Below are 16,319 nucleotides of genomic sequence, written 5' to 3'. Positions count from 1 at the left end.
TTTTACAACCTGCAGATCACTTAAAACATCCATCTAGTTTAGCTAATTTGGCGAATGTACAATCGTTGTTGTAAGGATCTTCAAAGATTTCTGTTAATCTTTTTATTGATTTCTTTTTTATTGTAATATAGTTTGAGAACATTGCAAATATTTTATATAAAGCTATTTGCATGAGTTCAATCTTTGTGTGTTTTTCTGAAGCAATACTTTAAAGGTACTGTCTTTTTTTTCAGTAACTGGTATGCCAAGTACATGAAACAAGCATGTACATAGTAGATGTCAGGACAATATACTTGCATTGGCTTGTAAGAAATAGCAGCCCTCGAAATAAATCGAAGGTAAGGATGATGGTAATGGACCATGTACCTTCAACAACACGTCACCAGTGATATCTTCTATATTTCCTAAATTTTTGTGTAAGGTACTCATATATTATGAATCATTTTAAATTGATCTGGGCTATAATAGATTGAGAAATGATCCCATATATAGATGCAATGTGCAACAATGCTGGTTCATTGGTCATACGGAGGGAAGCTCCGTAGACATGGATTTTCCTGGCCGATTGCCATTTTTCCTCTATGGCAGTGCTCCCCAACCTTTTAGACAGCAGGGTCTGGTAACAGAATAGAATGTTGCCACAGCCCGGTATATGTGTGGTTTACAATAAAGGAAAAATGTGTATTGTATTAATGATGTAAGCTATAAGTGAATTATTAATGATGTAAGTATAGATCTTGCAAATGCTAAGATCATATTAAAGACATAGTTTGGACCTATGCAATAATTACCTATTACTGTGCATAAATTCAATACGCTGGTTACGCTCCTGCTGTCACTATCTTTAGGGCAGTGTAAAGAGGGCCTGCTGTAGTGGGAATACTTTTGCCTCCTGTCATTTGTGGCCCCCAACTCACGAGCCAATGACCAGCACTGGTCTGCGGTTTGGGGACCACTGCTCTAGGGTAAGACCTGTGGTAGTGTTTTCCTGGTATATACAGGCATATAACAACTGTTTAGAAACTGGATCATGACATTAGAAACCCACTCAATCATTAAAATAAATGTAACATAAACAAAAGGCAATTCTACATACTTGTACTGCTTGAATTCCATGACCACACATGTATATATTTTTACATAAGTATACATAAGTGCCCTGCAGAATATACTAGCAGGTAATGATAGATTGTAACTCATAAAATTCCAGAAAATGTCTTTTCCCCAGAATATGGTCTGTCAGGGGCTACAATGACAGATAGAATGGTGAATGACAAGGGCAAGCTGTTGGGAAAAAAGGTCCGCACAGATAATGACAATCTCCCTCTATTATACCTTTGCCTGTACTGCACTGGTAGATTATACTGACACTTCAATATATAAGGGGTTGTCAGTCATGTACCTTTTAGGCTGCATATTTTTATTTAATATTGCCATACTTGTATTTTTTATTTTTAACATTACTACATTGAAAGCCACCAACATTCTATTGCAAGCATTTTGGCTGATTGCATGTGTCAGAAAGAAAAACACCCACTAGAGTGGGGGAAGAATTCATAAGTGAGAAGGGAAATTATTTATTTTTATGTGTCCCAAGTTGTGCTTAATATCGGAAATCTTACGGGCATATTTTCAATAAAAAATGCAAAAGCATATATATAAAACAATGCCATGAATACAAATATACTTTTGTAATAATATTGCTGGCTTGGTAGTTTATTTAGGATGAGGAGTATGGGGGATTCTTTTTTTTCCTTGAGAAATATTCATACTGAAGAGCTAAAACAGCCTTTCTTGACCTTTTGAACATGGGGGACCTTTGAAATACCTTTCAGGTCTCTAGGGAACCCCTACTATAATTTTTATATCCACAGCTTAAAGTACATTAGCTTGGTGATAATTGGGAAAAATGTCTCTTACCTTGCTGTCCGGTGAGAAGCATGTTACTATTACAGATAGCCAAAAGATCATTAGTGTCACCTAAACTGACCCAAGATGGACAAACTACCCATTGCTCAAGGAACCCCTGGCAAACTCTGGAGGAACCCTGGTTGAAAAAAAACTGATCTATTCCCTAAATGTATGGCATTTAGATTACTAAATCACTGTACAGTATAAACGTTTGTCAAAGTTGATAAGTAGCAAAAGTTGATCATGTGGATCACAATGTGTGTTGGCATGTAAGATTTTAGTAGTCAACAGGGGTGCATGTAACACGATGATAACTCAATAACACAATAGTGAGACAAACTGACTGGGTTGTATCTGAAGAATCCCATGGTAAAATGGAATATAATCTTCTTTTTGGTCCAACTGTCTACCACCAAAAAACAAAACAATTCCTATGTCTCTGTATTTATATAATGTCTGTGCTAGCAGAGCTGCCATCCCTAACTACTTATATTTACCCTGTTATTTTAATGCGGATAAGGTCAAGAGGCAGGGTGCTCACATAAATGACAAAAGCCCTTCTTTCCACATTTTCAGATAATAAATGCATTTTACAATAATATACACTGAAAATCCAGATGAGAACACTTATAAGCCTAGGAGTTTGAGTTCATTATAAAGCTTTATATTGTTAATGTGCATTTAACCACAAGTAGGACTTTATTAGAATAAAATTAAATAATCATAACAGCATTCAAAGTCTATGCAAACATTCTTTGGTTTTTAGATGGCAGACATGCAAAAGTTTATTCAGCTTGAAAAACTGGCTTGTCCTAAAGAGAACCTGTTTCTAAAGAACCTAGGGATATTTTGCAAACTGTTTTCTGTTTCAACTTGAAGATGCTAGATAGCAATGACAGTAAATAGCCTTCTGCAATAGCATAATATATAAAGGTTTAGGTTTGTTCCCCAAGCTACAAGACTTTATATAGTCTGTTTCAGGTATTTTAATGTTATAACAACAGACAAATAAAGAAATATGAATAAATCCTGATCTCACTTGGAAAGAGCGATGGTGAAGACCATTAATGGAAGTATGAATATACAATATGGGTTGTCAATTAGCTTGCTGTTTTAGTCTTACTGATCTTGTCCTACCATTCCCATCATGTTTTGATAATTAAAAATGACATAAAACAAAGCCCCTTAAATAGCTTGAATTCACACTAGGGTCTCTATTTATAAAACATGGAATCAGACATTCTCTCAAACATTCCATTGTGGGAGTCTTCCAAGTGCATGTGTTTCAATGGCAGTAATTGATTCCTACCATGGAATCTTTGAGAGTAGTAAATAAAAATGTATGCTTCTTTTACTCATCTGTCTCAGGAAGACTGTTAGTGGGAAGGTAATGAAAATATAGTTTGATACAATTCTGCTTCAAATCACTTTTGTAAATGGATCAATGGGCAAGCAACATTTGTTTTAATATTGTGCCTCTTTGCTTTAAAAAAATGGCATTTCTGCAAAGATGTGCAAGCACTTACTTCTGGAAGTTAGTTGTCACCTTGAACAGCACCCATCACAGACTTGGTCAGACCTGGAGGTGTTTTCAATAGGCATTTTGCTTTTTCTGACTGAACAATAGAGCAACTCACAATAAGGGTTGAATGCAAACCCTATGCATAATCTGCATCATTTTAGCATCCCTGAGATTGTAGCTCTATTCAATCTCAATGGGTGAACAAAAGATTTTTGATGCAATAAAAACATCCTGTGAAGCCCAAATTTTTGGGCTGCAGTGTAACAGTATGTACATTATACATAAAGTACAATGTTAACGAATGCTTGAACAAATACACTCATAGAACTGATTTAATCGCTAATAATTTTTACAGAGCCAAAATGCAGCCACCTAAGTAAATGAGTATTGAAAATAACAATGTTTTATTAAAAGTAGGTTTATGACCATGGTTGGTCTATTTTAGCATCTATTCTCATACTATAAATATTTAGTAATGCAGAATATTTTACCTGTCTCCACAGCTGGAATGCATACAGATGAGGTTCCGGGACCAATGAATAATGCAGACAGAAAGCAAAGACAAAGTCTGCAGGAATCCTCTCTGCTTCAACTGGGGTTTCTCTGGATTTCAGTAATGTTGTCACAAGAAACTAAAGGAACTGACAAGTGGATAAGGAGGTCTATGCTTTTAATTTATTGCAACTGTACATCTCATATTCAAAGTGCAGCCTGCTTGAGAGATGACAATTTATTAAAATTAAAGTGATGTATTTTGAATTTCTCCTCCTCCTAATAGGAAGTTATGCCAATCTAATTCACTGCTTTTTGCAGTTTTAGATTGTTAACATTCTGAATTTGAATTAGACCTTTGAACTGTATAATATATACTAATTCAGATTGTCCATAACTTTATTTCATTTCAACTAAGAAATAATAGGCATTGATTTCAGCTATGGTTTTCGTGGACTTGGTCCGTGTTTCTGTATGTTATGTCTATATTAAGTAACAAACTTGGAGGAAGAGGCAGTGAGATTGGGGGAAGAGAAAAATCACGTGTCCGCATTTGGACCTTAGTCTGAGAGGGATCCACAGTCAGTATGAGATGGTAAGCAATTTATAGCTAGCTGTTTCCTTTCAACCTTACAACTACATCATAAATCAGAGGGAAATCTTTAAACTCTAACTCCTGTCTTGTACTCTCCTTGGCCTGGTGTTATGTTTTCAGCTCTGAAATGGGAACCAGTAGTTATTACCCAAAAGTTCTAATTAACTGATCCAGTTAAGGACTGAATAGGGTAAAATTATTACCTAGGAATACCAACCGAACATGTTTTTTATTTATCCCTCCTTGCACCAGCCCAGTCTTCCACTGGTCCTGAAGTAAGCCACCTACCTCACACTGGACATGACAATCTATTAACAAAGATATATATTAATTCTGGGGCAATAAATAGTTGTACCTTACCTAATCCAGAACTGAACTTTAGAACTGTCTAAATCAGCTACAATCTGTGTAGAAAAGCCAGCCTTTCACAGGCAGCATGTTGGACCCTTGGAAACAGTGGTATGATTGGAGTGACCTTATATGCCCTTAATTTGTCAGGCCTAAAGTTCTTCAATCATAAACCGTCCGCTTCCTGTGATTTACTGCTTCTACATGGGGAACAAGGGTCCCACTCAGTTCCACTACAGCATGTTGGCAAGGGAAAGTCTTTTTTCAGGGTATGGCAGGTTTACTATATATGGTTTACTATATAACGAGAACTCCTCTTAGGCTGAGTACACACACATGCAATAATTATCGTTGGAAACGAACGACGAACGACCGATCATCCGATAATCGTTAACAAAAAACTGCACAACGACACCGATGAACGAGGATTGACGCTGGAAACGAATGACCGTCCCGGCGGATCTAATTGGGTGGTGATCGGGTGATGATCGTTCGCAATCTATTGTGTGTACGGTCCTTCAGTGATAGTGGATGGTTCTGCAGTACACTTTCTCCTTTACATGTCACTACCTGCATCGTTCATATCTAGCTTGTGTACACTATTGGTGGAATATTTTTGAACGATTGTATCGTTACCGCATGTACAGAATTGTGCACAATACGATCATTCAAAATAATCGTTGATCTATCGTTAGTCGTTCGTTTTCTAACGACAATTATTTCACGTGTGTACCTAGCTTAATGTATTATGTAGGCATAATGTTTTCATTTAAAATATTAAAAGGGTTGTATTTATATAATTATAAGTAAAAATCATAAAAATATACAATGCATATTAATGCAAAAGCTAGACAAGGTTTTTTTTTAAAGAAGGCGGTAAAAAAAATATTTTTGTTTTCTTAATACATAAAACGTAATTAAACACATGTAGCAGTGAAATGGTTAATATATGTTGCATCAAGTCTCTCTGATTGTCCTTTATATATAGCACATATACATTTTTAACAAGAAAAGCAAGGCCTCATTGAGTGGACCCACTCAGGGAGCTGTAATTTTGGCTTAATAAGGTACTATTGATAATCAATAGGTTAATCACTTTGCACTAATGAGAGGCAAAGTATTGGTGATAGAACACGGATGGTTTCCTAACAAGAAAATAGAATATTTAACAAGCTCTTGAGGCCAAAGCACAGAAGATGAAGCACTCCATGAAGTAACTCAGGGAAAATGTGCATGAAGCACAAACAGGGTTAACTGTGTTGGCTGATAAATCACAGATAATTATTGTGTGTGTGTGCAATGTCTCTTACATAATGTCCTCTCCCATCCAATTACTCAGATCTTCTATGTACACAATACCTATTGGACAGACAGAAATAGCCATTACTTTAGTGTAATTTATGTAACCACTCAATGGTTCGCACAACACTGACTGATGCATTGACTGACAAATATGCACTTAAGCAATTACACATTTAAAATGTAAACTTGTTTTTTTTAGGCTGTTGCTGATCCTGCACAATGAATGGAGTACATTTCTAATATCGTTAGGAATATCCACAACAGCTGATATCAGGAAGCAGGTACTTACTGTAGAACTCTTTATTTTTGCTTCTTTATTACTATTCTCAACATAATCCAAAGGTGAATTGAAATTGACTGATATCTGATGCCCCACGAATACAATGTTGACCTCAGGAGTAAAAAGGTGATGGGGCCAAAAAGCTTAGTAAACACGATTATTCAACAAATGCTTTTCTTCTTACTGTCTCTAATGTTGCTTGAAGCATCTGACTGGGAGACTATAGACCTTTTGCATTCTTTTGCTTCCTAATGGATCTAATTGCAAGTCTTTCTTGGAAGACAGTAAAAAGCAACCTGGAGACACAGGCACTAGGGCAGTCTCATGCATTACCCTAGAAGATTTTCAAGCTGTCAGCAAAAAAAAAATAAATAAAAAAAATGCTAGGTTAAAAAGATTTTTGTTGCATACATTTGTATATACACTCGGAGTCCATATTGCCATGTCAGTGCACTGTGTAAAAGTGTGGTCCCCAACTTCAAATCTAAACTTCCCGCAATGAAAGATTATATATATTTACACAAACAGAAGGAGGGGCAAGCCCTTTGATCCTTAAAGGTAAAAAAAAATTACTAATCCCAAAAACAAAATAAAACTTCATCACATTGGTGTTAAGTGGGAAAATGCCCCTTTAGCAGAATAAAATTGGGTCAGTGGTAAATTGAAAGTAGAGATTGGCATGTCTAGCAACTGCTAGAAAAAACTCCTGGTTTAGATTAACATCTGATCTTGGATTATCCAGATTATTAATATTGATCATTATGGGTCCTAATTACACAAAAGCATTCAGGTACTTAATATGCTGAGCATCCCATTATCCCTAAATACATTTTGTGGACCCCCATCATAGGTGGGCAAACATTTCTATCCAAATGCTTTTCTTAATATGTACTTGTTCCAGTGCCATCTATCGCCTATATCATTTAAAGGTGAACCTTTCATTTTTCACTGATGATGTTTTGATTTCTGATGTTTTTAACAAAGCCCCATCCAATAGGGTTAACAAAGTTTACTTTCTATAAAACCGTGCAAGTTCATTTTATTTCCCCCTTTCCCAGCAAAATATTCTTAGCTTTCCTTTACTCCCTACTTTTCTGCCAAGATAGAAGAATGGAAGTTCTGTGTAAATTGCTAGGCATTCTTGTTCAAGTTCATAGTGCTAAAAATGATCCCCCCCATCACCCTAACATGCTTTTCAGCCAATCACCAAGATAGAAAGGGGGAAAAGGATAGTCATGCTTCTACAAAGAGGAGGCATCATACAAGGAATGGAGCAAGGAATGTATTGTATTTGCTGAATGCTTTGAGTTATGTTCTATGATCACAACCAAGTCACAATGGTAAAGGATTTGTCTGAATAAAACTATTCTTTGCTTTTAGTAAAAACAGGCTTTTATATCTATTACTCCGTTACCAGCAGCAGACTGCTATTGACTTTATGTTTTGTGCTTTAGCTTTGTGTAATTGTGTAAGTGGCCTTGCAATGAAAATAGACGCCTAATGTTATGAAATAGTATTGTCATTTTATTGCCAATTATACAACAGAGGGTCTAAATGGTCCCTTCTATGCGAGATCTAATTCACAGCTCGTAGACTTGGACAGCAGTGACTAACACTTATTTGCAGAAGTCCTACAAACACTGAAAATAGTCCAACTTTGAACAAATGCTCTTGTTACTTGCAAATAGGTCCTGTAAATAATACACAATTACCAATATGACCGAAGAGGGCCATAGTTGCTATACAAAGTGCATGGAGTTTGTGTGTGGAGACTAATATGAACCTCAGCCGGATGATATTGCTGAATTAACACTGTAACTCCAGCATAGTTTGAAGGCTTGTTTTTCAGAGGATTTAATTCTTTACAATAGGGCAATTTACCTGAGGAAAAATCTGAAAATCTGTGTGTGTAATTCAATAATACAAATTCCCATGCACATCCAAGCATGTACAGATATTAATACTATAATACTATAGTACTTGAATTATCTAAAGAAATGATAGCAGAAGTTAAGAGTATTGGGTTAACCTTTGTGGTGTCTTCCCTGTAACAGAGAGTTTTCAGAGCCCTGGGGTACCTTAGACTCCATGTTTCTGGTCCAAGTTTTTTTCCCAGTTATTCAGAAATAATCATGTTATTTCAAACAACAGTCAAAGTACAATTACAATCAGAAAATTTGAATAGACTGAAAGTAGAAAGAAAAGCTAAGGGTGATGCTGTGCTAGGTTTACAGGTTTTGGAGAGTTGTGCCTGGGGAAAGGCATCATGGCAGTAAGAACATTTACCTTCCACTGGCCTTTCAATAACTAGGTAATTAGGCTCTACTTTAAGGCACTACAATTATATAGAAACAAAATTCTATCTGAAAAGGCTATTGCTTCCCTTTAATTAGAAGACCTTCCTGAAGCATAGCAATCCTTGATTTCCAGGAAAAGATGTCCTTGGTGATGGTTCTCTATAATGAACAGTATGATTACCGTAGTCTTGAAGAATTTTGAACTTGCCAAGGCCTTAGCCGGAAGAAGGCACTTAGTGTAAGAACTTTGCTTTGTGCCTAGGTGTCTGACTTTGCTATGGCACCCAAGGGCTGCTGTATTGGAGCTGCAGACATGAATAATACGTTACAAGACACTTCAGTTAAGTATATACAAGGGTATACAACAGCCCCGTATAAGAAATGTTAGACTCCATAATTTTATACTTCAGGCCATTTTTTATGTAAATTCTTATACAGTGTTTAGTACCTCCTGTGTTTCTACAGTTTTCATACACATTACAATAATGTTAATGGCCATGGATTTTCAAGATTCAAATTTAACGGATGTCATTCAATCACCCCAAAAGAGACCACACAGGGAAAGCCCCAAAAGTGTAACATTAAGAACTTTTTACCAAGGCACTGCAATGTGAAGTGTTAGTGGAACTGGGTTCTATGGAATATTTTAGGCTTTCATTTTTCCATGTATTTTGCTTGCATTGCAAGGGATGGCAACATGCCTGGTGTGAACGAGCCCCTAGGAGACAAACACAGTAGCGTAAACTCTAAATTATCTCCAGCTGGAAAATGTAAACAAACATTTGTGCTCTGGTCTAAAGGGAACGGAGGCCTTAAATGTGTCAATGCCTGTAGGAGACATTGTTCCTTGGAGAAACTACGAAGTTAAACATGTCACCAACATTAGTACAAGAAAATCCTTAGAGAAAGACAATGCATAATTGTGTCATAGTAAATGAGAACTTGTGAGTCTTTAGAGTATATAAGCCCTAAATGCGTAAATCATTTCCCATTCTGGTTAATGGAAAATCTCTGACTAGTGTGTAAATGATGGCACTGGTTGGACTGTGAACAGTTTTGAAATCATCATATCTGTAGTAAATAATATTTATTTGCTAGTGTCAAAATGCACAGTACTAGAGAGTTTTACTGCTTAAATTTACCAGACTGAATACACAACATGCACATATTTCCCATTGCTGCATCACTGTTCATGAGCACGATCCTCCCATCTTTTCATAATGCCAAGTATCACCAGTCTGCCATGTGGGTAATTAGCATTTATTTATAATGTGCCAACAATATCCGCAGTGCAGTACAATGTGAAAAGACCGCCCAAAAGAATAGATTAACGTTAATTAATGCATAATTCTGATGTAACCCTGTCTCTGCTGGTGGCCGGTGCCAGGCAGAAGACTTCTTAATTTAGTTTAGATTGGCTGTGAAAAATATATCTGTACTCAAGGTTTCCAATTTCTCCTGGCTCAGCATCCCAAACCCCATAACCACACGCTGCCTTCCGCTCATCTAGTCTCCGTCAGAGTCACTCTACTGAAAGCTGCAGATCAGCAGTGCAGTTTATTTGCTTTTTATCTGCCAGCGCCACTAGGCAAAAGTACAGGGCCTTTTCTTCATGGATGAAGCCAGAAGGCTTTACTGTATAACTTTCAGCCCTGTTCACATGTCTGCCCTTATTTCAATCCCACTAACAGATCAATTTTCTTACTGAAGAACAAATAACAGTATCATATATTAACAAGGGCAATGTTTCTTATCTTAGATATCCCTATAATATCAATGGTAACCAAGCACACCTTAGTAAGGGGCAGGTTTTCACAGGTATCTCCTGCTCATACGTATGTCTGTTCGACCAAAGGTGCATACAATAGCCTAAAACAATTTGTTTTGTGTTGGCAAACTAAAATACTTTAATAGGAAACTTTCTGAAATATGTATTGTTTTATTGTTAGTTCATAAATAAAAATAAAATTTTGTCCATTCAAAACATATTAACATATTAACTTTAAAGCAGGTAGGATAAGGAATATGCACAGTAAAATAAAAGCAGAAAAGAGAATGCAAATGACCTTGTGAATTAGGCAGAAAAATGTTTATTAAAAGAAAGTAATAAAATGCACTGATTTTAATACTTTCTTTTATAAATGGTTTAATTATCAATGTACAAGGTTGTTGTGCTTGGTTCTCTGATTTTTTTACTGTGTCGCTACAGATTAGCTATTAATTCCTATATCAAGAAGTAGCATTACCTGCTTTAAGCAATATAATATGTAAATTGTATTTGCTAATGAGCCTACACCGTGCAATTACTTGCCTGCTGCCTTTTTCCTCAACAGGAGGAAAACCTGGTACTGCCAAGGAAGAAGGCATGATACCCTGTACCCCTGGAATGCAACACTGTATGAATGAACATGCTGGAACACCATCTTGTAGTAACAGGAAAACATTAAAACACAAATCAAGGCATATGTAGAAATTTTGAAAGAAAACCCAATGGATGAACAGGGAAGTTATTATGGGTCAATTCGCTCTAAAAAGAACCCAATGGTATGCTCCAGAAGGAAAAGAACTATTTATAAAAGTCTGTAAATCACATGTACTACTGCTTAAGAATGAGTGATGGTGAACTAAGGCAATGTACTAGGCAACGCTCATTTTATAAAAAAAAAAGCTTGAATTTCCATAGAGTAGTGCTCCCATTGCAAAACCAGACCAAGGAAACAACTAAGAAGGCTTTTCAGGGGGTCACAAAAAGAGAAGAACCTGTGATATATAGGGTACTAAAGGACCTTGTCCCTGCACTTTTTGGCATTTTAGTTCTCAAATTAATTGTTTTTTTCTGTAAATTATTTCTAAAATAAGAAAAGCATTTTAGACAAAGTGTATGTATGGGTGTATAAATAACCCCTACATTCACGATGGAACATGCAGCAAAAAAAAGTTTCTAGAGACCAAGAAGAATTTTCTTTTTCATCTTTCTAGGTTCAGCATATGCAAAATTATTTTATAATTGTGCAAACAGAACACAAAACAGCAAATGCATGTTTCTTTGCCTAAACTAAAACATGTTTATATTTCTATGCACAGATTACTACTGAAAACACTGCACTACTGCAGTGGTAAAGGTTTAAGATTCAATTTGCGTTCTACCTGCATTAGTGCAGTCAACAGGGCCATTATTTTCAATGGTTCGTAATACACATTCAATGATCAAAAAATTCACCGGGCTTATTTTTCTTGAGCCCTACAAAGCAGTGCATGTTTTTTCATTACTAATATTAGGGATCCTGTGAAACTCCAAGAATGTATGTTGGGATGGCATTGAAAACGAATAAGTTCACATTTCATAGGATATACACTGTGAATTGTTCAACAATATGCTAACGTACATTATAATGCATATAAACATGAGCAATAACACCTTTTGTGTGAATGGCTCCTGAAGCAGGGTTAAAAATAACTGTCATGAATGAAGAACAAGCTTTTTGTGTCATTGGACTGAAACATATGTGCACGCAATATATCATTGTAAGATAGCTGTCCAAAAAAGTTGAATTTTTTCGGCACATCTCAAAGATTCTCAATGGGGTTGAGGTCTGGACTGTGTGGTGGCCAAACAATGTGTGAAGATGTAATCTCCTGCTCCCTAAACCACTTTTTCCAATTTAGGCCAGATGAATCCTGGTATAGTCATCTTGCAATCTGGTATAGTCATCATCAATATGCTCGTACCAGAGAAAAAGGAAAATTCCATTGATGGAAAAACCTGGTCATTCAGTAACTTCAGGTAGCCAGCGTACCTAATTTTTTGGACATTGTTGAACCTACACCTAACCAACTGAAGAAACCCCAGATCATAACACTGGCTTGGAGACATTAGGGACAGGCAGTGTATAATGCTCAGCTATAGCAAAAAGCAGCATCCATGTTTCTCCCATGAAAGGAATACTTATGCTGATTAAGGAAACAGTATACTGATTAAGGCTTTATGGCCACAGCACATGCTAAAGGTCTAACCATCACACTGTTGAGGATGGAAATAGCACACATTTGCTTAGAAATATACATTCCCCTTTACGTACATCACATAACATTGGGGAATCACGGGTGTTAAACAGGTACACTTTGTATAGGATTACCACCCCAATTACCTCAAATACTTTAGTGATTGTCTAAGGCAAAGAGTTCTGAGAAGTACGGATTAGACACCTTACTGACCTTAATGTCTGCTTGGAGATGTGGAAGGTCCCAGAACATGCACCCCTTTAACATCAACCCATACAGGTATGCTCCTAGCCTGACATATAATAAATTGGCCCTGCCTTCATCTAAATACAGAAAACAAACTAACCAGAGGCTCCCCAGCTTTATGACAGCAAAATAATAAATTTTTTGGATGAGATGGCAATTGTTCTCAGAGTGAAAGCAATGCGACACAGCAGTGTATGCACCTATTTATTAATTCTGATAACTACACTGTGCAACAACTGCATTAAACTTTATCTAAGACAGCTAGAGAATGTTTAGAACATTTAAAACATTTTAAACAGAATGTTTAAAACATTAAATGAAAACAAAAAGCTTTTAATTCTTACAAATGACAAAAACAGAAGTCACCCTGCCCTAGTATATCTCATTGCTGTCAAACATAATTACCAAGACAAGGTTTCTGAAAATATAAATATATCAGTGTATCATCCATCAATCTACTTTGACCAATGTCATGAAATGTATTACAATATGAATAAAATGTAATGATAAAAATAATACTGAATCACTTGAGGAACCACAAGATGTATTATATGTCAACATGGGCCGTTTTCTGCCATCGCTGTGATAACCAACATTTAATTCTAAAATGCCTATTATTTTCACAGTAAGAGTTTACGTGAGTTAATTACACAAATCACAAAGTACATTGTCGGTCAATTGACGACAAGAAAACTATTTTTTATGCAGGAATATATACTTATGTGTTGCAGTGTGATTGACCAAATTTTCATTATTCTTTTACATTTCCATAGCATTTTTTTTTTTTTTGCACACATGGTAAAATACACATTTTAGGTTTGAAGGTTTTTTAAAACCCCAAAACACTTCATATTTTCTGAAAGCAGAGAACCTGCAAACAACATAAATGAATAACATAATATTCAATAGTTTTGCCCTAATGTTTATTTAAACATTTTTTTTTAGAAAAATACTTTCCTAACATTTTAGTACATACAAACACTATATTATCCCCACTTTCTAAATTAGATTTTAAAGTTGAGGACCAATAAATATGTGCTAAACATGGTCAGAAAACTGGACATGCTTATAAAACAGATACCCAGAATTGTCAACAGATATACTACAAAGTTGGTCAAGTTTTATAAAGACACAAGCCCATTAAGTTTAACAAGCTTTTACAGCTCATACAGGCAAAATGAGCTCTAGCCTTAAAATTATGGTTATCATGCTATCATTCCCTCTATTCCTGCCACTCACAACCATGATATTCATCATAGAGGCCTCGGACTCCCAGGGGCCAGGGATTCTTAAGAAACATGGCATGTGGTGGTGGTGAGGTTGTTACCTTTCCAGGCGCATGGATGTGATTGGATAGCTTTAAACAACTCAACCCTTATCTACAACAAAGCCAACAACCAGGAGAACAAATGTACATACACTCTTCGCTACTACAAATGGCTATGAGTTTGTTTACATGCCGTAATGTCTGTAGTATCATCAAAAATAAAATAGATAAACAATACAATAGTGGCTTGAAACTTCTAGTGAGCGGACTAGACCCAGAATATGTTTTGACTGGTGAAAGTATTGAAGCCACTGGTTAAGAATGCATCCCAGGCAAATCAGTATTGGAGGCTGAGGTTTGAAATAGTGACCTAATGCTCCTGAGAGTGATGCCAGTCCTTCTACTTACAATATTTCCCTCTATAACCTTTTTATTAACCCCCACACTGTTACTACCTGTAACACTTCACTAATACTCCCTGTGTTCTAAACAATAAATCTCTCTGTAAAATATATTGGCTACTACTGCAAAGAGAGATGCCCTATGCTGAGCCAATCTTACAATATCCCTTGATTGAAACCCCAATACTTACGCTACTTTTAACCAAAATGCCAACCCTCTCTATATAATAAACATGCTATAATCTAAACCCTCTTCCTTTTTATATACCCTAATACTAATCCTCACTCTGTCCTTTCCATTGACACTAACAATATTTCTTTGTATGTTCCTGAACCTAACGCTGAACTGTACGTAAAATGTATTGGCTTCCATTGTCTTTAGGAGATATGTTAAACCTTAAGCCTTTTTTGCAACTTCCTACACAAAGCTGTCATCCCACACTGACAATACCTTTTATATTTATACTAACCCACTCTGTAACATGATGTAGGATACCATTATTGAGAGTGATGATCTTCCCTTCAGTCCCCTTACACTAGTGCTGTAAGCCTTCCCCCCATAACACTAACCCCGATTCCAACACTAATAATCTGTGCATGACTTTCTCTAACACTATTCAGTTGTTTTTGGTGGTTGTAATGGTGATGTGCTAACTCTGTCAATGACCTGAAATATGTATGTAGACTAAGATCTCTGACTTCACTTGGATGTACAAACCTGTTCCAGATCCGTCTGTAAGTCAGAGGTAGCAGGTCAACTGGTCTTTTCAGAGAGAGATCAGCAAAAGAAACCTTGATATTCATCCTAGTATTATTTTGTTGGTTAGGTAAGTTTATTAGTTGACTATGTTTTTGACAGTTTCTGCTTTTTTTGATGAATAGTTGCAAACACCCCAATGACAACAGGTGTTGGACTGATTCAACCAATCATTTATTCAATATCGAGATATTTTCTATTTTTAATTTCATTTAGACTATGTGTTACTAAAATATATGTATCTCATAAAGTAGGAATGTCATTTTTTAGCCAGTATCATGACTGCTAATATAATACAAAGTGACAATGTGTCAGCATAGGGAGAGAATGCATCTCCTGCTCTTACAGAACAGTCTCATTACTGGTAATTGAATATCCAGCTGTCTCGGATGTCACGCTCAGATTAGTTTATATCTGAGAGAGATATATTGCAGATTAGTTACATTAGGACCATTCTCCAGGGGTCCGACAAATGCATTAGGGGCTTCTCAATTTGCAAAAACACAAAACAAACATCGTGGCATCTCTGCTAAAATATCACAATGTTTTTATTCAAGAAACCTACAGGTTGCAAATCCCATGTAATGTACTTATACAATCAAGAATCTCTTTTCACATTTACACACTGATGAGTTTGACAGTGAAGATTCAAAAGAGATGCACCACACATTTATTGTGACAAAACTGACACAATTATTCTGGAAATAGATGGAAGAAGATCTCATGGAAATATGTAACTACGTAAAGTTTATTAGACGTATTCTAAACATAGGATAGCTTGTTAAGGATTGCGTGGGGTAGCTGTTATGTTAAGCTGGTGAACACAGAATGGCATACAAGTTAGGTATGCACAATATATGGACCTAATAATGATCCATAAGTGAAATGACAATGGTCCA

At 36.2% G+C, this 16,319-nt stretch overlaps 1 protein-coding gene and 1 long non-coding RNA gene across 4 annotated transcripts in view; one reads left to right on the top strand and one right to left on the bottom strand.

Annotated features, from left to right (window-relative positions):
- The window catches only part of NTNG1 (netrin G1), a 167,501-nt gene that overhangs the window by 123,135 nt on the left and 28,047 nt on the right, over positions 1-16,319 (bottom strand). The window lies entirely within an intron of this gene.
- LOC140336722 (uncharacterized) lies at positions 208-16,313 on the top strand. The gene is made up of 4 exons (XR_011921935.1): positions 208-338; positions 3,937-4,093; positions 6,370-6,451; positions 11,081-16,313. It is a non-coding gene; the product is annotated as an uncharacterized lncRNA (long non-coding RNA).

Source organism: Pyxicephalus adspersus, chromosome 8 (assembly GCF_032062135.1).
Source record: "Pyxicephalus adspersus chromosome 8, UCB_Pads_2.0, whole genome shotgun sequence".
Classification (NCBI taxonomy): domain Eukaryota; kingdom Metazoa; phylum Chordata; class Amphibia; order Anura; family Pyxicephalidae; genus Pyxicephalus; species Pyxicephalus adspersus.
Note: the sequence above shows the minus strand (reverse complement) of the source record. Positions and strands in the feature narration are given on the sequence as shown.